General features: G+C 43.4%; 1 protein-coding gene across 7 annotated transcripts in view; it reads right to left on the reverse strand.

The window, feature by feature from the left end:
- Positions 1 to 26,775, reverse strand: part of LOC106567312 (IQ motif and SEC7 domain-containing protein 2) — a 54,380-nt gene that overhangs the window by 15,682 nt on the left and 11,923 nt on the right. The window contains exon 1 of one of the 7 annotated variants that reach the window (XM_045693211.2): positions 9,026 to 9,125. The exons of 3 other annotated variants lie outside the window; for them this stretch is intronic. The gene's annotated coding sequence lies outside the window, so the exon portion shown is untranslated. Of the gene's footprint in view, positions 1 to 8,783; positions 9,126 to 26,775 lie in introns of those variants that run through there. 3 more of the 7 variants (XM_082960043.1, XM_045693209.2, XM_082960042.1) reach the window with 3 other exon arrangements.

Genomic DNA, 26,775 nt, shown 5'->3' on the forward strand with positions numbered 1-26,775 from the left:
CATATTTTTGTCACATCATATATGATATCATATTTTTGTCACATCATATATGATATCATATTTTTGTCATTTTTGTTAATTAATTTGTACATTGTTTCTTATTCAGGAGTGGCGTTTAAAAAAAAGTGGAAAACCCCTAAATTATCACATGATGAAAATCATAAAATCACAACCAATAACACTTTCACGGGGGTGTGTGTGTGTGTGTGTGTGTGTGTGTGTGTGTGTGTGTGTGTGTGTGTGTGTGTGTGATGTGTGTATGCGCACTTTTGGAGAGAGCAAAAGGGAGACAAAAAGGAGGAAGGAAATATGTAGTTTATAGGTTACTGAAGAGTTCATTCCTCTTGCGCCAGTCCATGGCAGGGATTTTCTTGGCTCACATCATATATAATATCATATTTTTGTCACATCATATATGATATCATATTTTTGTCACATCATATATAATATCATATTTTTGTCACATCATATATGATATATTTTCTTGATGTAACATCATCTCTTACTCCATTTCTTTCTCTGCCCCCGCAGCCTCACAAATGCAGAAACTAAGAAGGAAGAGGGGGTTGCTTAGTGACGGTTGCTGTGAGACCTATGTGGGCGGAGAGGCAGTTGAGGGATGAGAAGCACTGTTGCCATGACGATGGATTATTAACACCGTTTAGGTCGGTGTAGATGCATTGTGGGCCGCGAGTGACGGACAGTCATCATGAGCATAATGCTACAAGTGTGTGTTACAACAAATCTACTCAGTGTGTATACACACAGCACATAAATATATAGCACTGAGCAGGCTACTGTAGTTAGTCACACAAACAGATAGTAAACTCACAGACCCAGTCTCTATTGCAGGTCTGTCTTCCATTTGACGTATAAATAGTATACAATTTACCACTGTGCACCACGAGAGTGCTCCTTTTATGGAATGAAAACATGGACAGTTGCTGACAAAGCCACACAGTTATACACCAAAAGATAGGGACACCACGCTGGCTGCCACATCACACAGAAGGACTCAGATGGCCTTTTTACGTCTGGCTCCCCCCCATATCCAAACCTAGGTTGCATCATATCACACATGAAAACACAACATACTGAACAATGCTTTCTAGGCTACTGATGATAACTCTCTGAACATCCTTGCTCTCATTTAACTCCTCCCTTCCCAAAGGCCTTCTCTGCTCTCCTCATCTCAATTTGATACCCCTGCTGTTGCCACTCCTCCTGTGAGTGTTAGTGTGTTAGGGCGGCAGGTAGCCTTGCAGTTAGAGCTTTGGGCCAATAACTGAAAGGTCACTGATTCTAATACCTGAGCCGACAAGGTGAAAAATCTGTCTGTGCCCTTGAGCAAGGCACTTTACCCTAATTTGCTCCAGGGGTGCCGTACTACGATGGCTGACACTGTAAAACAACACATTTCACTGCACCTATCCAATGTACTCATTCAAGGGGTTTTCTTATTTGACTATTTTCTACATTGTAGAATAATAGTGAAGACATCAAAACTATGAAATAACACATATGGAATCATGTAGTAACCAAAAAAGTGTTAAACAAATCAAAATATATTTTATATTTGAGATTCTTCAAAGTAGCCACCCTTTGCCTTGATGACAGCTTTGCACACTCTTCACATTCTCTCAACCAGCTTCATGAGGTAGTCACCTGGAATGCATTTCAATTAACAGGTATGCCTTGTTGAATTTGTGGAATTTCTTTCCTTCTTAATGCGTTTCAGCCAGTCAGTTATGTTGTGACAAGGTAGGGGTGGTATACAGAAGACAGCCCTATTTGGTAAAAGACCAAGTCCATATTATGTCAGGAACAGCTCAAATAAGCAAAGAGAAATGACAGTCCATCATTAATTTAAGACATGAAAGTTAGTCAATCTGGAAAATTTCAAGAACTCTTCAGTGCAGTCGCAAAAACCATCAAGTGCTCTGATGAAACTGGCTCTCATGAAGACCGCCAAAGGAAAGGAAGACCCAGAGTTACCTCTGCTGCAGAGGATATCTTCATTATAGTTACCAGCCTCAGAAATTGCAGCCCAAATAAATGCTTCAGAGTTCAAGTAACAGACGCATCTCAACTTCAACTGTTCAGAGGAGACTACGTAACATCAACTGTTCAGAGGAGACTGAATCAGGCCTTCATGGTCAAATTGCTGCTGCAAAAAAAAATACTAAAGGACACCATAAAGAAGAAGAGACTTTCTTGGGCCAAGAAACATGAGCAATGGACATTAGACAGGTGGAAATCTGTCTTTTGGTCTGATGATTTCCAAATTGGAGATTTTTGGTTCCAACTGCAGTGTCTTTGTGAGATGCAGAGTAGGTGAACAGATGATCTCGGCATGTGTGGTACCCACCGTGAAGCATGGAGTAGGAGGTGTGATGGTGTGGGGGTGCTTTGCTGGTGACACTGTCAGTGATTTATTTAGAATTCAAGGCACACTTAACCAGCATGGCTACCACTGTAATGAGTGTGCTGGGAGTCGGGAAGCAAGTTCAGGGAAGTTAATAAACAAATGAACAAAACAGGAAACACGAACAACGCACAGACAGGAAACAGAAACAATGGAAACAAAGGAACCAAAGGGAGTGACATATATAGGGCAGGTAATCAAGGAGGTGATGGAGTCCAGGTGAGTCTGATGACGTGCAGGTGCGCGTAACGATGGTAACAGGTGTGCACCATAACGAGCAGCCTGGTGACCTAGAGGCCGGAGAGGGAGCACACGTGACAACCACAGCATTCTGCAGCGATACGCCATCCCATCTGGTTTGCACTTAGTGGGACTATCATTTGTTTTTCAACAGGACAATGATCCAACACACCTCTAGGCTGTGTAAGGGCTATTTGACCAAGAAGGAGAGTAATAGAGTGCTGCATCAGATGACCTGGCCTCCACAATCACCCAACCTCAACCCAATTGAGATGGTTTGGGATGAGTTAGACTGCAGAGTGAAGGAAAAGCAGCCAACAAGTGCTCAGCATATGTGGGAACTCCTTCAAGACTGTTGGAAAAGCATTCCAGGTGAAGCTGGTTGAGAGAATGCCAAGAGTGTGCAAAGCTGTCATCAAGGCAAAGGGTTGCTACTTTGAAGTATCTAATATACACTGCTCAAAAAAATAAAGGGAACACTTAAACAACACAATGTAACTCCAAGTCAATCACACTTCTGTGAAATCAAACTCTCCACTTAGGAAGCAACACTGATTGACAATAAATTTCACATGCTGTTGTGCAAATGGAATAGACAACAGGTGGAAATTATAGGCAATTAGCAAGACACCCTCAATAGAGGAGTGGTTCTGCAGGTGATAACCACAGACCACTTCTCAGTTCCTATGCTTCCTGGCTGATGTTTTGGTCACTTTTGAATGCTGGCGGTGCTTTCACTCTAGTGGTAGCATGAGACGGAGTCTACAACCCACACAAGTGGCTCAGGCAGTGCAGCTCATTCAGGATGGCACATCAATGCGAGCTGTGGCAAGAAGGTTTGCTGTGTCTGTCAGCGTAGTGTCCAGAGCATGGAGGCGCTACCAGGAGACAGGCCAGTACATCAGGAGACGTGGAGGAGGCCATAGGAGGGCAACAACCCAGCAGCAGGACCGCTACCTCCGCTTTTGTGCAAGGAGGAGCAGGAGGAGCACTGCCAGAGCCCTGTAAAATGACCTCCAGCAGGCCACAAATGTGCATGTGTCTGCTCAAACGGTCAGAAACAGACTCCATGAGGGTGGTATGAGGGCCCGACGTCCACAGGTGGGGCTTGTGCTTACAGCCCAACACCGTGCAGGACATTTGGCATTTGCCAGAGAACACCAAGATTGGCAAATTCGCCACTGGCGCCCTGTGCTCTTCACAGATGAAAGCCGGTTCACACTGAGCACGTGACAGACGTGACAGAGTCTGGAGAAGCCGTGGAGAACGTTCTGCTGCCTGCAACATCCTCCAGCATGACCGGTTTGGAGGTGGGTCAGTCATGGTGTGGGGTGACATTTCTTTGGGGGGCCGCACAGCCCTCCATGTGCTCGCCAGAGGTAGCCTGACTGCCATTAGGTACCAAGATGAGATCCTCAGACCCCTTGTGAGACCATATGCTGGTGCGGTTGGCCCTGGGTTCCTCCTAATGCAAGACAATGCTAGACCTCATGTGGCCGGAGTGTGTCAGCAGTTCCTGCAAGAGGAAGGCATTGATGCTATGGACTGGCCCGCCCGTTCCCCAGACCTGAATCCAATTGAGCACATCTGGGACATCATGTCTCGCTCCATCCACCAATGCCACGTTGCACCACAGACTGTCCAGGAGTTGGCGGATGCTTTAGTCCAGGTCTGGGAGGAGGTCCCTCAGGAGACCATCCGCCACCTCATCAGGAGCATGCCCAGGCGTTGTAGGGAGGTCATACAGGCACGTGGAGGCCACACACACTACTGAGCCTCATTTTGACTTGTTTTAAGGACATTACATCAAAGTTGGATCAGCCTGTAGTGTGGTTTTCCACTTTAATTTGGAGTGTGACTCCAAATCCAGACCTCCATGGGTTGATAAATTGGATTTCCATTGATTATTTTTGTGTGATTTTGTTGTCAGCACATTCAACTATGTAAAGAAAAACGTATTTAATACGATTATTTCTTTCATTCAGATCTAGGATGTGTTGTTTAAGTGTTCCCTTTATTTTTTTGAGCAGTATATATATACAGTGAGGCAAAAAAGTATTTAGTCAGCCACCAATTGTGCAAGTTCTCCCACATAAAAAGATGAGAGAGGCCTGTAATTTTCATCATAGGTACACATCAACTATGACAGACAAAATGAGGAAAAAAATCCAGAAAATCACATTGTAGGATTTTTTATGAAATTATTTGCAAATTATGGTGGAAAATAAGTATTTGGTCACCTACAAACAAGCAAGATTTCTGGCTCTCACAGACCTGTAACTTCTTCTTTAAGAGGCTCCTCTGTCCTCCACTCGTTACCTGTATTAATGGCACCTGTTTGAACTTGTTATCAGTATAAAAGACACCTGTCCACAACCTCAAACAGTCACACTCCAAACTCCACTATGGCCAAGACCAAAGAGCTGTCAAAGGACACCAGAAACAAAATGGTCGACCTGCACCAGGCTGGGAAGACTGAATCTGCAATAGGTAAGCAGCTTGGTTTGAAGAAATCAACTGTGGGAGCAATTATTAGGAAATGGAAGACATACAAGACCACTGATAATCTCCCTCGATCTGGGGCTCCACGCAAGATCTCACCCCGTGGGGTCAAAATGATCACAAGAACAGTGAGCAAAAATCCCAGAACCACACGGGGGGACCTAGTGAATGACCTGCAGAGAGCTGGGACCAAAGTAACAAAGCCTACCATCAGTAACACATTACACCGCCAGGGACTCAAATCCTGCAGTGCCAGATGTGTTCCCCTGCTTAAGCCAGTACATGTCCAGGCCCGTCTGAAGTTTGCAAGAGAGCATTTGGATGATCCAGAAGAGGATTGGGAGAATGTCATCTGGTCAGATGAAACCAAAATATAACTTTTTGGTAAAAACTCAACACGTCGTGTTTGGAGGACAAAGAATGCTGAGTTGCATCCAAAGAACACCATACCTACTGTGAAGCATGGGGGTGGAAACATCATGCTTTGGGGTTGTTTTTCTGCAAAGGGACCAGGACGACTGATCCGTGTAAAGGAAAGAATGAATGGGGCCATTTATCGTGAGATTTTGAGTGAAAACCTCCTTCCATCAGCAAGGGCATTGAAGATGAAACGTGGCTGGGTCTTTCAGCATGACAATGATCCCAAACACACCGCCCGGGCAACAAAGGAGTGGCTTCGTAAGAAGCATTTCAAGGTCCTGGAGTGGCCTAGCCAGTCTCCAGATCTCAACCCCATAGAAAATCTTTGGAGGGAGTTGAAAGTCTGTGTTGCCCAGCGACAGCCCCAAAACATCACTGCTCTAGAGGAGATCTGCATGGAGGAATGGGCCAAAATACCAGCAACAGTGTGTGAAAACCTTGTGAAGACTTACAGAAAACGTTTGGCCTGTGTCATTGCCAACAAAGGGTATATAACAAAGTATTGAGATAAACTTTTGTTATTGACCAAATACTTATTTTCCACCATAATTTGCAAATAAATTCATAAAAAATCCTACAATGTGATTTTCTGGATTTTTGTTTCTAATTTTGTCTGTCATAATTGAAGTGTACCTATGATGAAAGTTACAGGCCTCTCTCATCTTTTTAAGTGGGAGAACTTGCACAATTGGTGGCTGACTAAATACTTTTTTGCCCCACTGTATATGTATGTGTATATGTAGAAAATAGTCAAAATAAAGAAAAACCCTTGAATGAGTAGGTGTGTTCAAACGTTTGACTGGTACGTGACAATAAAACATATATTTTTTGTTAAAGGACCCAAATATGCTCCACCTTCTATTGCGCCAACAACTGGGCGCTGTAATATTTTGACTCTTTAGACTGAATTAAACATGTTAATGTTTTTCCTGCGTTTGTGACTGTGTTCATGTGTTCACATAATATGCTTACACAAAGTTTATATTGGAGTAAAAAGTTTGTTGTATAAATCATGAGGGTGGCCATATCACAGATCACATCAGAGCCTCATGTTTTATGGATCAGCCTCCTGTAGGCCTGTCACAGTGCTGCTACTGACTGAGGCCCTCTGTGGGGCTGCAGGTACACTCAGAGGGCACCAACATAACTCTCTTCACCTCGGATGAAATTCAGATTAGAAACCGATGGGGAACTTTTGACAATATGTGACGAGAAGAAGAAAGCAGAAGCAGAGAGCAGAAGAGGAGAGAAGTGAGTGGGGAAGAGATGTATTATCTGCAGTGTGAAACAGTGTCACTTCCTCGCTAGCTGCCCTCTGCCTCCTGTTCCTCCTGTTCCTCCATATTCATTATTGATGGACTGCCTGTCAGCGTGTGTTGAAGAGGCAGAGTCTCCATGGGTCCACAACAGGAGAGTGGCTAGGATTTTAAAAACACATGTGCTCCCTGCCATTGATGAGAAGTCATAATACTCTATTGATCTGCACTGTGACTGACCAAAGACTTACTTTAACAGGCTCCTCTCACACAATTCTCCTTGTCCTGTCCTCTTGATCTCCCCTGTCTCTGTCTGTCCTTCACCCCTCACTTGCCCATCACCTCTCTCTTGTTCTGTCTCCACAACAGACTGCTAAACAGCCATCACTAGCACATCAGAGACGGTCACTTTTATACTGTGTTTACATATTGCATCACTCATTAAATATGTATATACTGTATTGTACTCTATACTACACCACTGACTGTTAAACAGCCATCTCCAGCACATCAGAGGCTGCTGCCTATAGACATAGATTAGGAATCACTGGCCACTTTAAGGAAATGGATCACTAACCACTTTAATAATGTCCCCATATCGTGCATTACTCATCTCATATGTATAAACTGTACTCTATACTATTCTACGGTATCTTAGTCCAATGCCGCTCTGACATATATGTATTAATCCATTCCTTACTTAGATTTACGTGTATTTTGGGTATATGTTGTGAAACTGTTTGATATTACTTGTTAGATATTACTGCACTGTCGGAGCTAGCAGCACAAGCATTTCACTACACCCGCAATAACATCTGCCATAACACGTGTATGTGACCAATACATTTGATTTAATTTGCTTTACAGACAGACACCAGAGGTGAGAGCAACCCAAGCTTTCTGCTTAGTGATAGAATAATACAATCCTTTTCAAGACCCATCAAAGGGAAACAACACTGACCATCCATCCATCCATCCATTCAGAGAGAACAACAACAGACTTTAGTTTATCTCAGCTTTGAACCCTCACTGCTATTAGACGACGTCACATCTTCAAACCACTCTAGTGTTGGAACGATGGAAATGTCGATAATGGCTCTCACATGTGTGAAAGAGGAAGAACACATTTACCCACGAGTTGAAGAACTTCTATTGTAGAACTCAGAAGAAGTGAATACTGTGAGAACAATCTAATCATTCATCTGTCACATCCAAGCATTCTTCTGCCTCCTACACTCTATCCACTGATTCCAATCCACCATCTAACTGCCTCTCTTATAATCTCCAACATAAATGTTGTTTTTACTCTCTCTCCTCACAGACATTACACACACACACTGACACTGTACATGCTGTATGCGCATACTACTGTAACGCTCACTGAGTGAGTGAGTGAGTGAGTGAGTGAGTGAGTGAGTGAGTGAGTGAGTGAGTGAGAGTTTGTTTGCGATGGAAACAGGGAGACAGCCTCTAGTATAACCCAACGGCTCTGTTCTCTGTCAGTGTAATGACATACACTCTGTCACAGGTCACACCCATTCATTATCACACTCAGACATCTTCTCGTGAATTTCACTCAATCTACTTCCTCCCTCGGTCCTACATGCTTTTGATACTGAATGTAACCTCTCACTGTCATAAACATGAACTTACTGTAATGAACTGTAGTGAACGCTATCAAAAACCCTGACTATCCTCACTAGACACTTTCAACACCATTGTCTACAATAAACTGCACATCCACATTGATAGTATCTATAAAAGCTATTTAAATAAAAATAAATTCATAAAGCTGAATTCAACAGCCTTCGCAACACTCATGTACGCTGCACAGTAGGCTCACCATACTGAGACACTGACTCAGTCAGCTCTATAATAAGCACAAACCGTGCATACACAAGTATTGCATACATTCCAACTGACAATCACTCAAGACTTACCACTAGTTACAGCATGTCATCTCCGTTGTTCTGTACAGAAAGTTTAGGAGTGAATTCAAAGGTCCTTACCGTGCTCCTACGGTTAAAGAGGTCCCACACGGACTGGTGGAGCGTGATAACAAACACACCCTAACAAACACACACTTCACGAACACACACACACACACTCACATTCTCTCGCTCACCCTGCAGAGCTGCAAGGCTACATTCTTCAGCCTTTTGACACCTCGGAACTTACTCACCCTGCCCAAACTCTCTCAACCTCCCTCCTCCTGCACCTTGCTATCTCACTTTACCCAGCTGACTGACAGGGAGGCACACTATTACATAACGACAAATAGAACAAACACACACACCAGTCACAACAGAAAAGCTGGGAGAGAAAAGGGACAGAGAGGAGGGGGTGGTAATGTACTTCTCATTCAAATTCCAACAATAAGGGGATGGAGTCAGGCCTACACTACCGTTCAAGCGTTTGGGGTCACTTAGAAATGTCCTTGTTTTTGAAAGAAAAGCACATTTTTTGTCCATTAAAATAACATCAAATTGATCAGAAATACAGTGTAGACATTGTTAATGTAGTAAATTACTATTGTAGCTGGAAACGGCAGATTTTTTATGGAATATCTACATAGGCGTATAGAGGACCATTATCAGCAACCATCACTCCTGTGTTCCAATGGCATGTTGTGTTAGCTAATCCAAGTTTATCAATTAAAAAGTCTAATTGATCATTAGAAAACCCTTTTGCAATTATGTTAGCACAGCTGAAAACTGTTGTTCTGATTAAAGAAGCAATAAAACCGGGGTGTCCCACTACTCTATCTATTCTGGTTAGAGACAGTTTGCGCTGTTCTGTGAAGGGAGTATTACACAGCGTTGTACGAGATCTTCAGTTTCTTGTCAATTTCTCGCATGGAATAGCCTTCATTTCTCAGAACAATAATATACTGACGAGTTTCAGAAGAAAGTCTTTGTTTCTGGCCATTTTGAGTCTGTAATTGAACCCACAAATGCTGATGCTCCAGATACTCAACTAGTCTAAAGGCCAGTTTTATTGCTTCTTTAATCAGCACAACAGTTTTCAGCTGTGCTAACATAATTGCAAAAGGGTTTTCTAATGATCAATTAGCCTTTTAAAATGATAAACTTGGGTTAGCTATCACAGCGTGCCATTGGAACACAGGAGTGATGGTTGCTGATAATGGGCCTCTGTACGCCTATGTAGATATTCCATAAAGAATCAGCCGTTTCCAGCTACAATAGTCATTTGCAACATTAACAATGTCTACATTGTATTTCTGATCGATTTGATGTTATTTTAATGGACAAAAAAATTTGCTTTTCTTTCAAAAACAAGGACATTTCTAAGTGATCCCAAACTTTTGAACGGTAGTGTATATACAGCTCTATGTATCTCCATACCTGGTGTATATGATGTCATACTGCATTTCTGCTTTACTCTGTAGTTTACCTTGATGAGTGTGATCATGTTCTTTGGCTGTCCTCATAGGATAACCCTTTCTGGGTCCAGGTAGTCCCCCTTTGGTTCCAGGTAGAACCATTTTGGGTTCCATGTAGAACCCTCTGTAGAAAGGGTTCTACATGGAACCCAAAACGGTTCTACTTGGAACCAAAAGGGTTCTACCTGGAACCAACAAGGGTTCTTTAACAGGTTCTCCTACGTGGACAGCTGAAGAACCCTTTTAGGTTCTAGATAGCACCTAGTGTATGATTAGAGTAAAGAAAACACACATAGATCATAAATTCACACAGATATAATGTTCTATTGGCCACCAACATTTATTGAGGATGCCTGTGCCCACAGTTACTGGTCAACTACTGTATGTGTCTCAGAGACAAAGTTGAGAAGTAGGACAACTCTACCGTTGAGAATATAATAACTATGCCCCCTGCTGTCCAGAGGTCTACAGTACATCAGAAAAAAGATATATTATTCTATGCACCAAACATGATATGTTTATTTCAGATATGGAGCAACATCATCTAACATTTCTAAACAAACACAAACAAATACCAAGACATGACATTGAAATTGCTTTTTTTTCTCTTAGATTTCATTGAGTTATGATAAGCCTAGCTTCTCACAGACTTGGGTGGCAGTGTAGCAGCTACTGAACATAGAGAACGACTACTTAAAACAGAGGTGACAGGTGTCAAGACGAGCAAAGAAAAGCTAATAATGTTAGGCAGTGAGACAGAGGATGGATATACAAAGTGAGGAGATCATCATGGTTCATGAGTCTACTGTGGAGTCATAATACAGTGCCTTCGGAAAGTATTCAGACCCCTTGACTTTTTCCACATTTTGTCAGATTATAGCCTCATTCTAAAATGTATTAAATTGTTTGTTTCCTCATAAATCTACACACAATACCCATAATGACAAACCAAAAACTGGTTTTTAGAAATGTTTGCTAATTAAAAAAATATATGAAAATATCATATTTACAAAAGTATTCAGACCCTTTACTCAGTACTTTCTTGAAGCACCTTTGGCAGTGATTACAGCCTTAAGTCTTCCTGGTTATGACGCTACAAGCTTGGCACACCTGAATTTGGGAGTTTCTCCCATTTTTCTCTGCAGATCCTCTCAAGCTCTGTCAGGTTGGATGGGGAGCATTGCTGCAAAGCTATTTTCAGTTCTCTCCAGAGATGTTCGATCGGGTTCAAGTCCGGGCTCTGGCTGGGCCGCTCATGGACTCACTCCTGCGTTGTCTTGGCTGTGTGCTTAGGGTCGTTGTCCTGTTGGAAGGTGAACCTTTGCCCCAGTCTGAGGTCCTGAGGAGTCTGGAGCAGGTTTTCATCAAGGATCTCTCTGTACTTTGCTCTGTTTATCTTTGCCTCGATCCTGACTAGTCTCCCAGTCCCTGCCGCTGAAAAACATCCCCACAGCATGATGCTGCCACCCCAATGCTTCACTGTAGGGACGGTGCCAGGTTTCCTCCAGATGTGATGCTTGGCATTCAGGCCAAAGAGTTCAATCTTGGTTTCATCAGACCAGAGAATCTTCTTTATCATGGTCGGAGAGTCTTTAGGTGCCTCTTGGCAAACTCCAAGCGGGCTGTCATGTGCCTTTTACTGAGGAGTGGCTTCCGTCTGGTCACTCTACCATAAAGGCCTGATTGGTGGAGTGCTGCAGAGATGGTTGTCCTTCTGGAAGGTTCTCCCATCTCCACTAAGGAACACTAGAGCTCTGTCAAAGTGATCATCAGGTTATTGGTCACCTCCCTGACCAAGACCCTTTTACCCTGATGTCTCAGTTCTAGGAAGAGTCTTGGTGGCTCCAAACTTTTTCCTTTTAAGAATGATGGAGGCCACTGTGTTCTTGGGGACCTTCAATGCTGCATAAATGTTTTGGTACCCTTCTCCAGATCTGTGCCTCGACACAATCCTGTCTAGGAGCTCTATGGAGAATTCCTTCGACCTCACGGCTTGGTTTTTTGCTCTGACATGCACTGTCAACTGTGGGACCTTATTTAGACAGGTGTGTGCCTTTCCAAATCATGTACAATGAATTGAATTTACCACAGGTGGACTCAAATCAAGTTGTAGAAACATCTCAAGGATGATCAATGGAAAAAGGAGTCACCTGAGCTCAATTTTGAGTCTCATAGCAAAGGGTCTGAATACTTATGTAAATAAGGTATTTCTGTTTTTATTTTCAATAAATCTGCATAAGTGTCTAAAAACCTGTTTTCGCTTTGTCGTTATGGGGTATTGTGATGTCATTATGGGTATTGTGATGTCATTATGGGGTATTGTGATGTCATTATGGGGTATGTAGATTGCTGAGGATTTTTATTTATTTAATCCATTTTAGAATAAGGCTGAAGGGCTGAACTGAAGGGGTCTGAATACTTTCCGAAGGCACTGTATCTGGTAAATCACTATCACTAACTATCATAATACTAGAATTTGCATGCAACTCTGAAGATGATCAGATTAAATCCAGCCAGATGAGGCTCCCTCCAGAGTCATTCATATGTTAAACTGTATTGCGGAGGCTTCCAGTTTTCTCTCAGTAAATAACAAGAGTCCCCCAGAGGGTCCGACTCAGGTGGATTGGGTAAGCTGTCCAGTTAGGCACAAAGAGACCAATCAGTTGTCCAGACTGATGCCAAGAGACCAATCAAAGCCCAGGGTTACCGAGAGGAGGGGCTACTGCACCCTGAGGAGGGACAACAGAACTGATGGGAGGGCACATCCTTGCACTCCTCTCTGAGGAACCAACGGGAATGGGCAAATAGACAGACAGAGAGGAAAAGAGACAGGTTGATAGACAGATAAATAGGAAGGGAAGGAGACAGAGAGAAGAAGACAGACAGACAGACAGACAGACAGACAGACAGACAGACAGACAGACAGACAGACAGACAGACAGACAGACAGACAGACAGACAGACAGACAGACAGACAGACAGACAGGCAGACAGACAGACAGGCAGACAGGCAGGGAGACAGACAGAGAAGTAGGCAGGGAGACATGCACAGAGGCAGACAGACAGACAGACGAATACACAGAGAAACAGAGAAAAACATCAAGAAAAAGAGAAAAGGCATGAGACATAAATACGTGAGAAAAAGCTGATCAACGCAATACAGTAGTGGAAATGATACTGAGAGAAGAGAGGAGCAGGATGCTGTCTTAAATGTTCATGTCATATCCTGTGTAAAAAAAATAATAAATAATAATAATTTGTGTTTCTTAGCTATCAGCTGCTGTATTCTAGGTCATATTTCAATAGTATTCTGTCCAGGCAACAATGCTAACTAGCGCTCACTGACTGCACACTAGGCCTGTATATCCCACTAGATGGCAGTCCTGAACCATGATGCACTGAAGCTGGTGTCTGCTCCAGTATATCGCAGGGTCATGTTGAGAGAGAGAGAGAAGGTGAAGATTCAGTGGGTTTAGTGGTGACTCAGACTACCTTCAGACCCTCCACTCAAGAAGATTGCTTTTTCTCTTCTCTAAGTGGGGACATCTCTCTCTCTCTCTCTCTTTGTAAAATGGCCCTTTTAAGTGAGTTCCCTGTCTCTCTGTGTTAAGCTGTTAAAGTAGCAATCATCAGTGGAAACAACAACAAAGCATTCTCCCCCTGACCCTTTTCGGTAAAAGGTGTTGGATGGAGCTGGAGAAATGGAACCACTCTCAAATTCATAGACAGAGCTATGGATGAAAGGACTGACCATCCATGATGTCAACATTATAGTTTTAACCATGTTTTGAGGCTATAGAGTGTTTGTTTACATTTACTTTTGTTTACAAATATTGAAGTAAAATAAGCTTATATTATTGGTTCTGATGGGGTCCGACAGTGAATTAAGCTCATGAGGCATTAAGTTATGTTCTTCAAGAATCAATGGGTACATATCATCCATTTTTAAGTCCAAAAATGTATGTAGCAACTGCTGATTCACCCTTTAAAGATGGCCATCCCCTCTACTCCCCTCTCAGACACAGCGGTTAAGATGGAGACAACAGTGAGGACTCTCTGATAGTCAAGAAAGATGAGGAGGCAGCATGACAGTATGGCATAGGCCAGGGTCAGGAGTGAACTGGTGACACATTCCCACCGGTGTATGGGAGACCAGGTGATGAAAGGCAAAGCAGGTGGTGAAAAAGGGTGAAACAACGATGAGGTGACATAGCAATGGAGGGTTCTTGCACAGGTCAGGGGCTGGGTAAAGGGTAAGGGTCTTAGGGTGACGGGTAACCAGGGGGTTAACCAGGGGAGTGAAGGGGTTTTGTAGGAAGAGGAAAGGGAGGGCAAGCTTTGAAGTAAGGGTTGGTGACCAGGGGAGGACTGAGGATCTGTTTAGGGTTCTAAGGGTCTTGCAGGAGGTAAGGATTGTTGTGAGGTATTAAAGGGTTCTTGGGGTTCTTTTGAAGGCCCTTAGGTGGCCCTTACCTTGCCTGCTGCGAGTGCTTGGCAGACGAGGGGCAGCAGTACTGATGGAGGCTGAAGAAGCTGTTAACAGTCAGACTGGTAGGGAGGAGGGTGGCATAGGGGCTGGCTGCAGTAGGGCTTGTGGGAGCAGAGATTGGATAGCTTGAGTAAGATGGTGACTGCCTGACACTTAAGAAAGACCAAGAAAGAAAGACAGATGTACAGAGAGAGAGGAAAAGAGACGGAGACAGAGAGACGGAGCAAAAATGAAGAAAGAGAGAGACAATTGAATTGAAGCAACACACAAGAACATTGTCATTGAGTGAAGCAGCAATGGTAGTAAACAGAAGAAAGACATATAAGAGAGATTAAAATAAAAAAATGTATCATGAATTGCAATGTACATGACTGTCCTACTGAAGTGACTAACAAACTCAGGAGTGAGGGACAACAAAGGTACAGAGCTTCTGCAAACAATGGTGTTCCTCAGTCATCCAGTCAGCCAACCACCCTGACCTCTTATCATCATCGTCTATTGACTGTCTGGAAAAAGGTCAAGGATGGCATCCAACTCCAGAAAAACCTGGACAGAGGACATGAGTTAGAGAAGAAAAATACAGGCATGTACAGTAAATAGGCCTGATAATAGACAGAGTGTGTGATAAAGAGAGGAGACAGCGAGAGAGAGACAGAGAGAGAAAGAGAGAGAGAGGGTGGATGGACGGAGAGAAAAGGAGAGAGAGATAGAAAGAATGAGGGATATATAAATAGGGAGTGAGAAAGAAAAAGAAAAAGAGAGAGAGAGAGGGAGGATTATATCTGAAAACTCCAACACTAACGGATTATATAACCCAACACTGCATTCTGCCACACTGTACTGGTCTTCTGCAGTCTTCTATAAAAAAGTTCAACCACTCTCCGTAATACAGTACAAGTGCACATAAAATCCGTAAGCTTTTTGAAGTCAGTCTAGAATCTAAATTCTCCTCTACCAAAAAATCTGAGTAATTCCATCTGCAGAATCTAAACGCCTGAACGAAGAGGATAGAGGAGAGAGATGACAGAGATGAGAGAGAGAGAGAGAGAGCAGAGATAGGAAAGCTCTTGGATGAGTTAGATTAGAGTGATAACAGCAGGCCTCCCACTCAGACACACAGTGACAGTCCAAGTAATTTCAAATTGGGGCCCCGCTGCGTGTGGTACAGAGGCCAGGGAGAGAGGCCGCTCACTGAAAGATCCAGCAGGTCACCTGGATTAATTATACCTGACCAGGAAAGTAGTTTTAAACTGGTCCCTCAGACAGAAGTAGCTAAATGGGTTAGAGGAAGCGAGTGGAGTTTCAAATATTTGGGGGAAAGAAATTGCATTTAACTATGAAATTGCGGATAACTATGAGGTATTTATGGAAAAGAGTTAGCCAAGCGACTAGAGACACTGAGAGAGTGTCGGTAACAATAAGCTGGGAGAGTAACAATAAACTGGGAGAGTAACAATAAACTGGGAGAGTAACAATAAACTGGGAGAGTAACAATAAGACTGGGAGAGTAACAATAAACTGGGAGAGTAACAATAAACTGGGAGAGTAACAATAAGCTGGGAGAGTAACAATAACTGGGAGAGTAACAATAAGCTGGGAGAGTAACAATAAACTGGGAGAGTAACAATAAGCTGGGAGAGTAACAATAAACTGGGAGAGTAACAATAAGCTGGGAGAGTAACAATAAACTGGGAGAGTAACAATAAACTGGGAGAGTAACAAGAAGCTGGGAGAGTAACAATAAACTGGGAGAGTAACAATAAGCTGGGAGAGTAACAATAAGCTGGGAGAGTAACAATAAACTGGGAGAGGCTAACGGAGAGTCAAAGCTGGGAGAGTAACAATAAGCTGGGAGAGTCAATAACTGGGAGAGGCTCGGGAGAGTAACAATAAACTGGGAGAGTAACAATAAGCTGGGAGAGTGACAATAAGCTGGGAGAGTAACAAGAAGCTGGGAGAGTGACAAGAAGGTTGCGTTCTATTGGAACTATGTCATGCATCCTCCTATATTGATACGTTTTCTTCTCATGACTTGAATTCCAATTCATCAGACTTCAACTGGAATTGACCAAAACGTTGGGTGTGACAGGGTCCCAAAGAAATCAGTATATCAGCATAAGCAGTTACAGGGAGATAGTGGCTTAGAGAGAAAATGAAAGAGGTTCAAAATGACTAAGGATTATAATTATGCAGACATTGCAGAGGCAGCGCTCGTTTGTGTAGCGTGGCTGATGATAAGAGTTCCAATTAAAGCAGAAGAACCTGTCAGCAGTGGCTTTGATAATGCTGAATGTGGTAGCTGAGATCACAGCACATCCCTATTTATACAGATTAAATACAGGTAACAGTACAGCTATTTCTGTACTGATGAAAAAGCTTTCCGCATAAATATTAAGGCATTTTATTCAAATGTTATAGGAATCCTACAGAGCAGAACACTAGGGAAAGGATTCAGACCAAATCTGAATGTGAACACTTTTTTACTCTGTCATGACATAAAGTTGAAGTCGGAGGTTTACATACACCTTAGCCAAATACATTTAAGCTCAGTTTTTCACAATTCCTGACATTACATTCTTGTAAAAATTCCCTGTCTTAGGTCAGTTAGGATCACCACTTTATTTTAAGAATGTGAAATGTCAGAATAATAGTAGAGAGAATTATTTATTTCAGCTTTTATTTCTTTCATCACATTCCCAGTGGGTCAGAAGTTTACATACACTCAACTAGTATTTAATAGCATTGCCTTTAAATTGTTTAACTTGGGTCAAACGTTTTGAGTAGCCTTCCACAAGCTTCCCACAATAAGTTCGGTGAATTTGGCCCATTCCTCCTGACAGAGCTGGTGTAACTGGGTCAGGTTTGTAGGCCTCCTTGCTCGCACACACCTTTTCAGTTCTGCCCACAAATTTTCTATAGGTTTGAGGTCAGGGCTTTGTGATGGCCACTCCAATACCTTGACTTTGTTGTCCTTAAGCCATTTTGCCACAACTTTGGAAGTATGCTTGGGGTCATTGTCCATTTGGAAGACCCATTTGCGACCAAGCTTTAACTTCCTGACTGATGTCTTGAGATGTTGCTTCAACATATCCACAATTTTCCTCCCTCATGATGCCATCTATTTTGTGAAGTGCACCAGTCCCTCCTGCAGCAAAGCACCCCCACAACATGATGCTGCCACCCCCGTGCTTCACGGTTGGGATGGTGTTCTTTGGCTTGCAAGCCTCCCCTTTTTTCCTCCAAACATAACGATGGTCATTATGGCCAAACAGTTCTATTTTTGTTTCATTAGACCAGAGGACATTTCTCCAAAAAGTATGATCTTTGTTCCCCTGTGCAGTTGCAAACCGTAGCAGTGGCTTCTTCCTTGCGGAGCGGCCTTTCAGGTTATGTCGATCTAGGACTCGTTTTACTGTGGATATAGATATTTTTGTGCCTGTTTCCTCCAGCATCTTCACAAGGTCCTTTACAGTTGTTCTGGGATTGATTTGCACTTTTCGCACCAAAGTGCGTTCATCTCTAGGAGAAATTTATTTTAAATGCTGATTTCCTATATGAACTGTAACTCAGTAAAGTCTTTGAAAATATTTTAATATTTTGTTCAGTATATATTGAATTCTGCTTATATCCCGCTATACCACAATAAACATACAGTTCAAATGCAGAGACTCCAAGATCATTGAGTGCTTTTGAAGTGACAGGTAGGCTACAGATTTCGCGCCAATCTCCGCTGCGCTGTATCAGCACAATAGACATCGCCCTACACACTAAAGCAAGGTCGTTTTAGTAATGAATATAGCCTACAAGATACATAGCGTAATTCACCTATTACAAACAGCCTATGTGAATGCAGTTGTCTTACCAAAATAATGCAGACTAAATGCTGAAAGTAGTAGCCTAGTTACTCATGCATGCAAACAAACATACTGAATAGCAGTTTGGCTTAGAATACCGACACAACTGCGAAAGTGAATGAATGAAACAGCAGTACCGAGTGGTAGGCCTAGTAAATAAAATATTGTATCGATAAAATCATGACACAATCCATATTTAGGCTGGTTACATTAACAGTAAACAAACGCAGTAAACAAAAGGTGAATGGAAATTCAAACCAAAACATATCCTACATCCTACTACAGTGAGATGCAGCCATGCACAGCTGTCTTGCCAAATAAATATTACTGTTAAAATAGGGCTCCAGAATATTTTGGTTTAGAGATTAATATTCCTGTATCATTATGTGTTCTGAAATCATAGGCTAATTTATTTAGGGCTAATTCACCACATGAGTAAGTGGAAACTCAAAACACATTAACTATATCACTAATTCTAAAGATAATAACCACTCATAGTAGCCATGCATTAATCTAACAGTTCATTTAATGCAAAAAAAAACGTTGCAGTTGTAGCCTACTGTCCAATGCGGCCTATGCACTCGCAATGGCCAATGCACATTTCGCATCTCAATATCAAATATCTTTGTAAAATAGTTGCTATTGAGCTCATTATTGAGAGTTGAGAAATAAAAAGTATACCTACAAACAACTGAGAACATCCTCTCTTCATCTGCGACAACAGGATAGCTGGCTTTTCCCAACAATTGGATTTTTTGTTAAACAATCAGAAAACTATTTTTCTGCTCCACAGCAACAGGCCCCAGCAAAACAGTTACAGGGACAGGCAGGCAGACACTTTCATTACAGGAATCATGAGGATAACCAGGTGTCAAAGGGTTGCAAAATGTAACCAAATGTTTTCAGTCTGGAGCCCTGCCTTGTAGGCTTTTCACTATAGGCATACTTTCTAACTTTTGTTTTACTTCAGTAAAAAAGGCCTCCATCTTCACAATCAACAGTGGCCTAAGCCAAGGCTCTCTCTCCTCAGCATCAGGGCATCCCTGAACAATTTGACTGGCTATATTTTTATTTATTGGCTTTTCATTTATTTATTGGCCAAAAGTTGGCAATTACCGGCTAACGGAAACTCTGTGCCTCGGTGGCTTTCCATAGTCCCCCTACACACACCATGGCACGCTCTGTCCCAAATTTCAACTGAGGGGGTTAAGCCCCTTTTTGGCCCTCGTGGAGCCGAGTACGATAGCAACACACAGGGAGTGAATAAGGAGAGTGACACTAACAAGGTTTCCATCCAACCTTTCTATGCAAGTAAAGTACATGTCGGATAAAAAAATGTCATGACAGTGCTGATGGAAACAGCTAATTTGTCAGTTAACTTTCCAAATTTTTACAAAACAAAATACACTAGATGAACTCGGATATCTGTAAATTGCATTATGTGAGGAATGGCGGTGGACACGCTTTTATGTGCAAATATTGATATACAGTGCAATCGGAAAGTATTCAAACCCCTTCCCTTTTTCCACATTTTGTTACAGCCTTATTCTAAAATGGATTTAAAAAAAACAGAAATACCTTAGTTATATAAGTATTCAGACCCTTTGCTATGAGACTCGAAATTGAGCTCAGGTGCATCCTGATTTCATTGATCATCCTTGAGATGTTTCTACAACTTGATTGGAGTCCAACTGTGGTAAATTCAATTGATTGGACATGATTTGGAAAGGCACACACCTGTCTATATAAGGTTACACTGTTGACAGTGCATGTCAGAGCAAAAACCAAACCATGAGGTCGAAGGAATTGTCCATAGAGCTCCGAGACATGATTGTGTCGAGGCACAGATCTGGGGTAGGGTACCAACACATTTCTGCAGCATTGAATGTCCCCAAGAACATAATGGCCTCCATCATTCTTAAATGGAAGAAGTTTGGAACCACCAAGACTCTTTCTAAATGTGGCTCACTGGATAAACTGAGCAATCGGGGGAGAAGGGCTTTGGTCAGGGAGGTGACCAAGAACCCGATGGTCACTCTGACAGAGCTCCAGAGTTCCTGTGTGGAGATGGGAGAACCTTCCCGGAGGACAACCATCTCTACAGCACTCCACCAATCAGGCCTTTATGGTAGAGTGACCAGACGGAAGCCACTCCTCAGTAAAAGGCACATGACAGCCCGCTTGGAGTTTGCCAAGAGGCACCTAAATGACTGTCAGACCATGAGAAGCTCTGATGAAACCAAGATTGAACTGTTTGGCCTAAATGCCAAGCGTCATGTCTGGAGGAAACCTGGCACCATCGCTGCAGTGAAGCATGGGGGTGGCAGCATCATGCTGTGGGGATGTTTTTCAGTGGCAGGGACTGGGAGACTAGTCAGGATCGAGGGAAAGATGAACGGAGCAAAGTACAGAGAGATCCTTGATGAAAACCTGCTCCAGAGCGCTCAGGACGTCAGACTGGGCGAAGGTTCTCCTTCTAACAGGATGTCTGAATGTCCTTGAGTGGCCCAGCCAGAACCCGGACTTGAACGCGATCGAAAATAGAACGCTCCCCATCCAACCTGACAGAGCTTGAGAGGATCTGCAGAGAAGAATGGGAGAAACTCCCCAAATACAGGTGTGCCAAGCTTGTTGCGTCATACCCAAGAGGACTCGAGGCTGTAGTCACTGCCAAAGGTGCTTCAACAAAGTACTGAGTAAAGGGTCTGAATACTTTTGTAAATGTGATAGTTCAGTTTGACATTTGTAATATATTTGCACACATTTCTAAAAACCTGTTTTTGGTTTGTCATTATGGGGTATTGTGTGTAGATTAATGAGGAAAAAAATTTATTCAATCCATTTTAGAATAAGGCTGTAACATAACAAAATCTGGAAAAAGTCAAGTGGTCTGAATACTTTCCGAATGCACTGTAAACATAATAACCACCATATCGAGGGAAACTTGGAGTCACGCAATGATATGTTGTGTGATCCTTCCACTATGACCCAGGAAACCATGCAGTGTATTATGCTACAGATTAAATAAATGATGAACTTCACTGGGTGGTGGAAGTGCACGGTGATGAGCTTGATGCTCCTTTCCAATAAATAACGAGGGTCTTATTCTGGTGATATGATGATCGATGCTTGGCTGCCATTTGACAAATAACAATTATCTCGTTCTTTTGTCCATAATAATCTCATAATGTAGGCTATATCCGCACCGTATCTGCAAGCTGTTGGCTGCATGCAAATATCAGTGGACACATTCTCTATATAATGCAAACTTTCTTTGTGACAAAACAATCAGTACAGTTGAAAATGCGATTAAATGTAACTGCAAATTTAACTACGTCATCTCAACAGCCTTTTATCCGTAAACAAGTCCATTTGAAGGAAACACATCTCTGGTGCAAAAATGCGCATATTGTTTTCCCTGCAGATTTCTTTATATTCGTATGAAAATCTGTAGCCAATTGGATGGAGAGAGGAAGCGAAGAGTGGGAGGAGAGAGAGAAGGACAGAGGTTGTATACGGAGGAGGCCAAGGGGTGAAAATTATCAAGTGAAGAGGAGCGGAGGAGAGGAGAGGAGAGGATAGGTGAAAGTGGAAGAGGCAACGGAAATATGGTGTGTGGAGGGGTGTTCACAGTACAAATAAAGGACTTCCTCCAACACACAGCAGGGTAAATAGAGTGTCAGGACATGTCAGTGTGTAGGTGAGTCTATCTATCTATAGAGGAAGAGTAAGAGACACTCATAACAACTTACAGTATTGGATACAGTTTACAGTTTAAGAAGCCTCAAGTCTTCTTGGGTATGACGCCACAAGCTTGGCACACCTGTATTTGGGGAGTTTCTCCCATTTTTCTCTGCAGATCCTCTCAAGCTCTGTGAGGTTGGATGGGGAGCGTCGCTGCAAAGCTATTTTCAGGTCTCTCCAGAGATGTTCGATCAGGTTCAAGTCCGAGCTCTGGCTGGGCAAATGAAGGACATTCAGAGACTTGTCCCGAAGCCAATCCTGCGTTGTCTGGGCTGTGTGCTTAGGGTCGTTGTTCTGTTGGAAGGTGAACCTTTGCCCCAGTCTGAGGTCCTGAGAGCTCTGGAGCAGGTTTTCATCAAGGATCTCTCTGCACTTTGCTCCATTCGTCTTTCCCTCCATCCTGACTAGTCTCCCAGTCACTGCCACTGAAAAACATCCCCACAGCATGATGCTACCACCACCATGCTTCACAGTAGGGATGGTGACAGGTTTCCTCCAGATGTGACACTTGGCATTCAGGCCAAAGAGTTCAATCTTGGTTTCATCAGACCAGAGAATCTTGTTTATCATGGTCTGAGAGTCCTTTAGGTGTCTTTTGACAAATTCCAAGCAGGCTGTCATGTGCCTTTTACTGAGGAGTGGCTTCCGTCTGGCCACTCTACCATAAAGGCCTGATTGGTGGAGTGCTGCAGAGATGGTTGTCCTTCTGGAAGGTTCTCCCATCTCCACAGAGGAACACTAGAGCTCTGTCAGAGTGATCATCAGGTTATTGGTCACCTCCCTGACCGAGACCCTTTTACCCTGATGTCTCAGTTCTAGGAAGAGTCTTGGTGGCTCCAAACTTTTTCCATTTAAGAATGATGGAGGCCACTGTGTTCTTGGGGACCTTCAATGCTGCAGAAAATTTTTGGTACCCTTCTCCAGATCTGTGCCTCGACACAATCCTGTCTAGGAGCTCTACTGACAATTCCTTCGACCTCACGGCTTTGTTTTTTGGTCTGACATGAACTGTCAACTGTGGGACCTTATATAGACAGGTGTGTGCCTTTCCAAATCATGTACAATCAATGAATTTACCACAGGTGGACTCAAATCAAGTTGTAGAAACATCTCAAGGATGATCAATGGAAAAAGGAGTCACCTGAGCTCAATTTTGAGTCTCATAGAAAAGGGATGATGTCATTATGGGGTATTGTGATGTATGCCCTGGCCATAGAGAGGGGTTTTTGTTCTTTATTTTGGTTAGGCCAGGGTGTTACATTGGGTGGGCGTTCTATGTTCATTTTTCTATGTTTTCTGTTTAGTGTGTAACCGGACAGAACTGTTGCTGGTCGTTTTGTTTATTTTATAGTGTTCATGCGATTCATTAAATCCTTTATGATGAACACATCTTCCGCTGCACCTTGGTCTCTTTCTGACGACGGCCGTTACAGAATCACCCACCAAAAACGGACCAAGCAGCGAAGGAAGGAGCAGCACAAGGAGGGGATGAAGCAGCGTGCTCGGGAGGTCATGGCATCCTGGTCGCTGGAAGTGTTGGAGTCAAGGATTGACTGGACATGGGATCAATTATTTGACCACTGCAACAACCTGCCGAGGGAGAGCGACGGACACGGGAGGCAGCCCCAAACATTTTTTGGGAGGGGGCACACGGGGAGATTGGCGGAGTCAGGCGGTAGACCTGAGCCAACTCCCCGTGCTTACTGGAGGCAGCGCAGTACTGGTCAGGCACCGTGTTATGCGGTTAACCTCTCTAGGATAGGGGGCAGTATTTTCACATCCGGATAAAAAACGTACCCGATTTAATCTGGTTATTACTACTGCCCAGAAACTAGAATATGCATATAATTGTTTGATTTGGATAGAAAACACCTTAAAGTTTCTAAAACTGTTTGAATGGTGTCTGTGAGTATAACAGAACTCATATGGCAGGCAAAAACCCTGAGAAGATTCTGTACAGGAAGTGCCCTCTCTGACCATTTCTTGGCCTTCTACACTCTCTTTATTGAAAACTGAGGATCTCTGCTGTAACGTACATTTTCTAAGGCTCCCATAGGCTCTCAGAAGGCGCCAGAACGTTGAATGATGACTTTGCTGCCCATGGCTGAAAAACAGTAGCGCATTTGGTAAGTGGTCGATCTGAGAACAATGAGACGTGGGCGCACGTGCACGTGAAGAGTCCATTTTAGATTTTGAGTCTTTGAACGAAAACAGGGTTTCCCGGTCGGAATATTATCGCTTTTTTACGAGAAAAATCGCATAAAAATTGATTTTAAACAGCGTTTGACATGCTTCGAAGTACGGTAATGGAATATTTAGATTTTTTTTGTCACGATACGCGTCCGCGCGTCACCGTTCGGATAGTGTTTTGAATGCAAGAACAAAACAGAGGATATTTGAACATAACTATGGATTATTTTGAACCAAAACAACATTTGTGGATGAAGTAGAAGTCCTGGGAGTGCATTCTGACGAAGAACAGCAAAGGTAATCCAATCTTTCTTATAGTAAATCTGAGTTTGGTGAGTGCCAAACTTGGTGGGTGTCAAAATAGCTAGCCCGTGATGGCAAGCTATCTACTCAGAATATTGCAAAATGTGCTTTTGCCGAAAAGCTATTTTAAAATCGGACACCACGATTGCATAAAGGAGTTCTGTATCTATAATTTTTAAAATAATTGTTATGTTTTTTGTGAACGTTTATCGTGAGTAATTTAGTAAATTCACCGGAAGTTTGCGGTGGGTATGCTAGTTCTGAACGTCACATGCTAATGTAAAAAGCTGTTTTTTTATATAAATATGAACTTGATTGAACAAAACATGCATGTATTGTATAACATAATGTCCTAGGAGTGTCATCTGATGAAGATCATCAAAGGTTAGTGCTGCATTTAGCTGTGGTTTGGGTTTTTGTGACATTATATGCTAGCTTGAAAAATGGGTGTCTGATTATTTCTGGCTGGGTACTCTGCTGACATAATCTAATGTTTTGCTTTCGTTGTAAAGCCTTTTTGAAATCGGACAGTGTGGTTAGATTAACGAGAGTCTTGTCTTTAAAATGGTGTAAAATAGTCATATGTTTGAGAAATTGAAGTAATAGGTATTTGAATATCGCGCCACGGGATTCCACTGGCTGTTGAGTAGGTGGGACGAATTCGTCCCACATACCCTAGAGAGGTTAAGCGCATGGTGTCTCCAGTGCGCGTTCATAGCCCGGTGCGCTATAGGCCAGCCCCCCGCAAGTGCCATGCGAGTGCAGGCATCGAGCCAGGACGGATGGTGCCAGCTCAGAGCGTCTGGTCTTCAGTGCGCCTTTTCGGTCCAGGTTATCCTGCACCGGCTCTGCGCACTGTGTCTCCAGGACGCTGGGAGGGTCCAGTTCGCCCAATGCCTGCGCTCCGCCCGTGCCGGGCCAAAGTGGGCATTCAGCCTGGAGTGTGGGTAAAGAGCCTACGTACCAGAACTCCAGTGCTCCCCCACAGCCCGGTTTATCCTGTGCCTCCTCCTCGGACCAGGCCTCCAGTGGGTCTCCCCATCCTGGTCAGTCCTGTGCCTCCTCCACGGACCAGGCCTCCAGGGGGTCTCCCCATCCTGGTCAAGCCTGTGCCTCCTCCACGGACCAGGCCTCCAGTGGGTCTCCCCATCCTGGTCAGTCCTGTGCCTCCTCCACCCGCGGCCAGGGTCGCCCGCCAGTCCTCCGGCGCGGCCAGGGGCGCCACCTAAGTGGGCGACGCCGAAGGTGGAACGGAGGCCACGTCCCGCACCTGAGCCGCCGCCGTAAGAAGGCCCACCCGGACCCTCCCCTTCAGAGTCAGGTTTTGCGGCCAGAGTCCGCAACTTGGGGGGGGGGGGGGGGGGGGGGGGGTACTGTAACGCCCTGGCCATAGAGAGGGGTTTTTGTTCTTTATTTTGGTTAGGCCAGGGTGTTACATTGGGTGGGCGTTCTATGTTCATTTTTCTATGTTTTCTGTTTAGTGTGTAACCGGACAGAACTGTTGCTGGTCGTTTTGTTTATTTTATAGTGTTCATGTGATTCATTAAATCCTTTATGATGAACACATCCTCCGCTGCACCTTGGTCTCTTTCTGACGACGGCCGTTACATGAGATGTCATTATGGGGTATTGTGTGTAGATTGATGAGGATTTGTATTTATTTAATCCATTTTAGAATAAGGCTGTAATGTAACAAAATGTGGAAAAAGGGAAGGGGTCTGATTACTTTCCGAATGCACTGTACAGTTATCTTTGCCATTGGGTGAGTATCTTTACCTGTTTCACGTCGTACATCTTGAACATTTCAACTCTGATACACATTACAGTTCATGGCCAGTAAGGATTCACATTCACTAGCCTGCGCCAGTAACCAGGCACAAACCTACTTTAACCAGCTGAAGCACAAGCCTCTTGAAAACCCTTTTATTTCAACATTTACATTTTTGTAT

This window comes from Salmo salar, chromosome 13 (genome assembly GCF_965601325.2).
Source record: "Salmo salar chromosome 13, fSalSal1, whole genome shotgun sequence".
In the NCBI taxonomy this organism is placed as follows: Eukaryota; Metazoa; Chordata; class Actinopteri; order Salmoniformes; family Salmonidae; genus Salmo; species Salmo salar.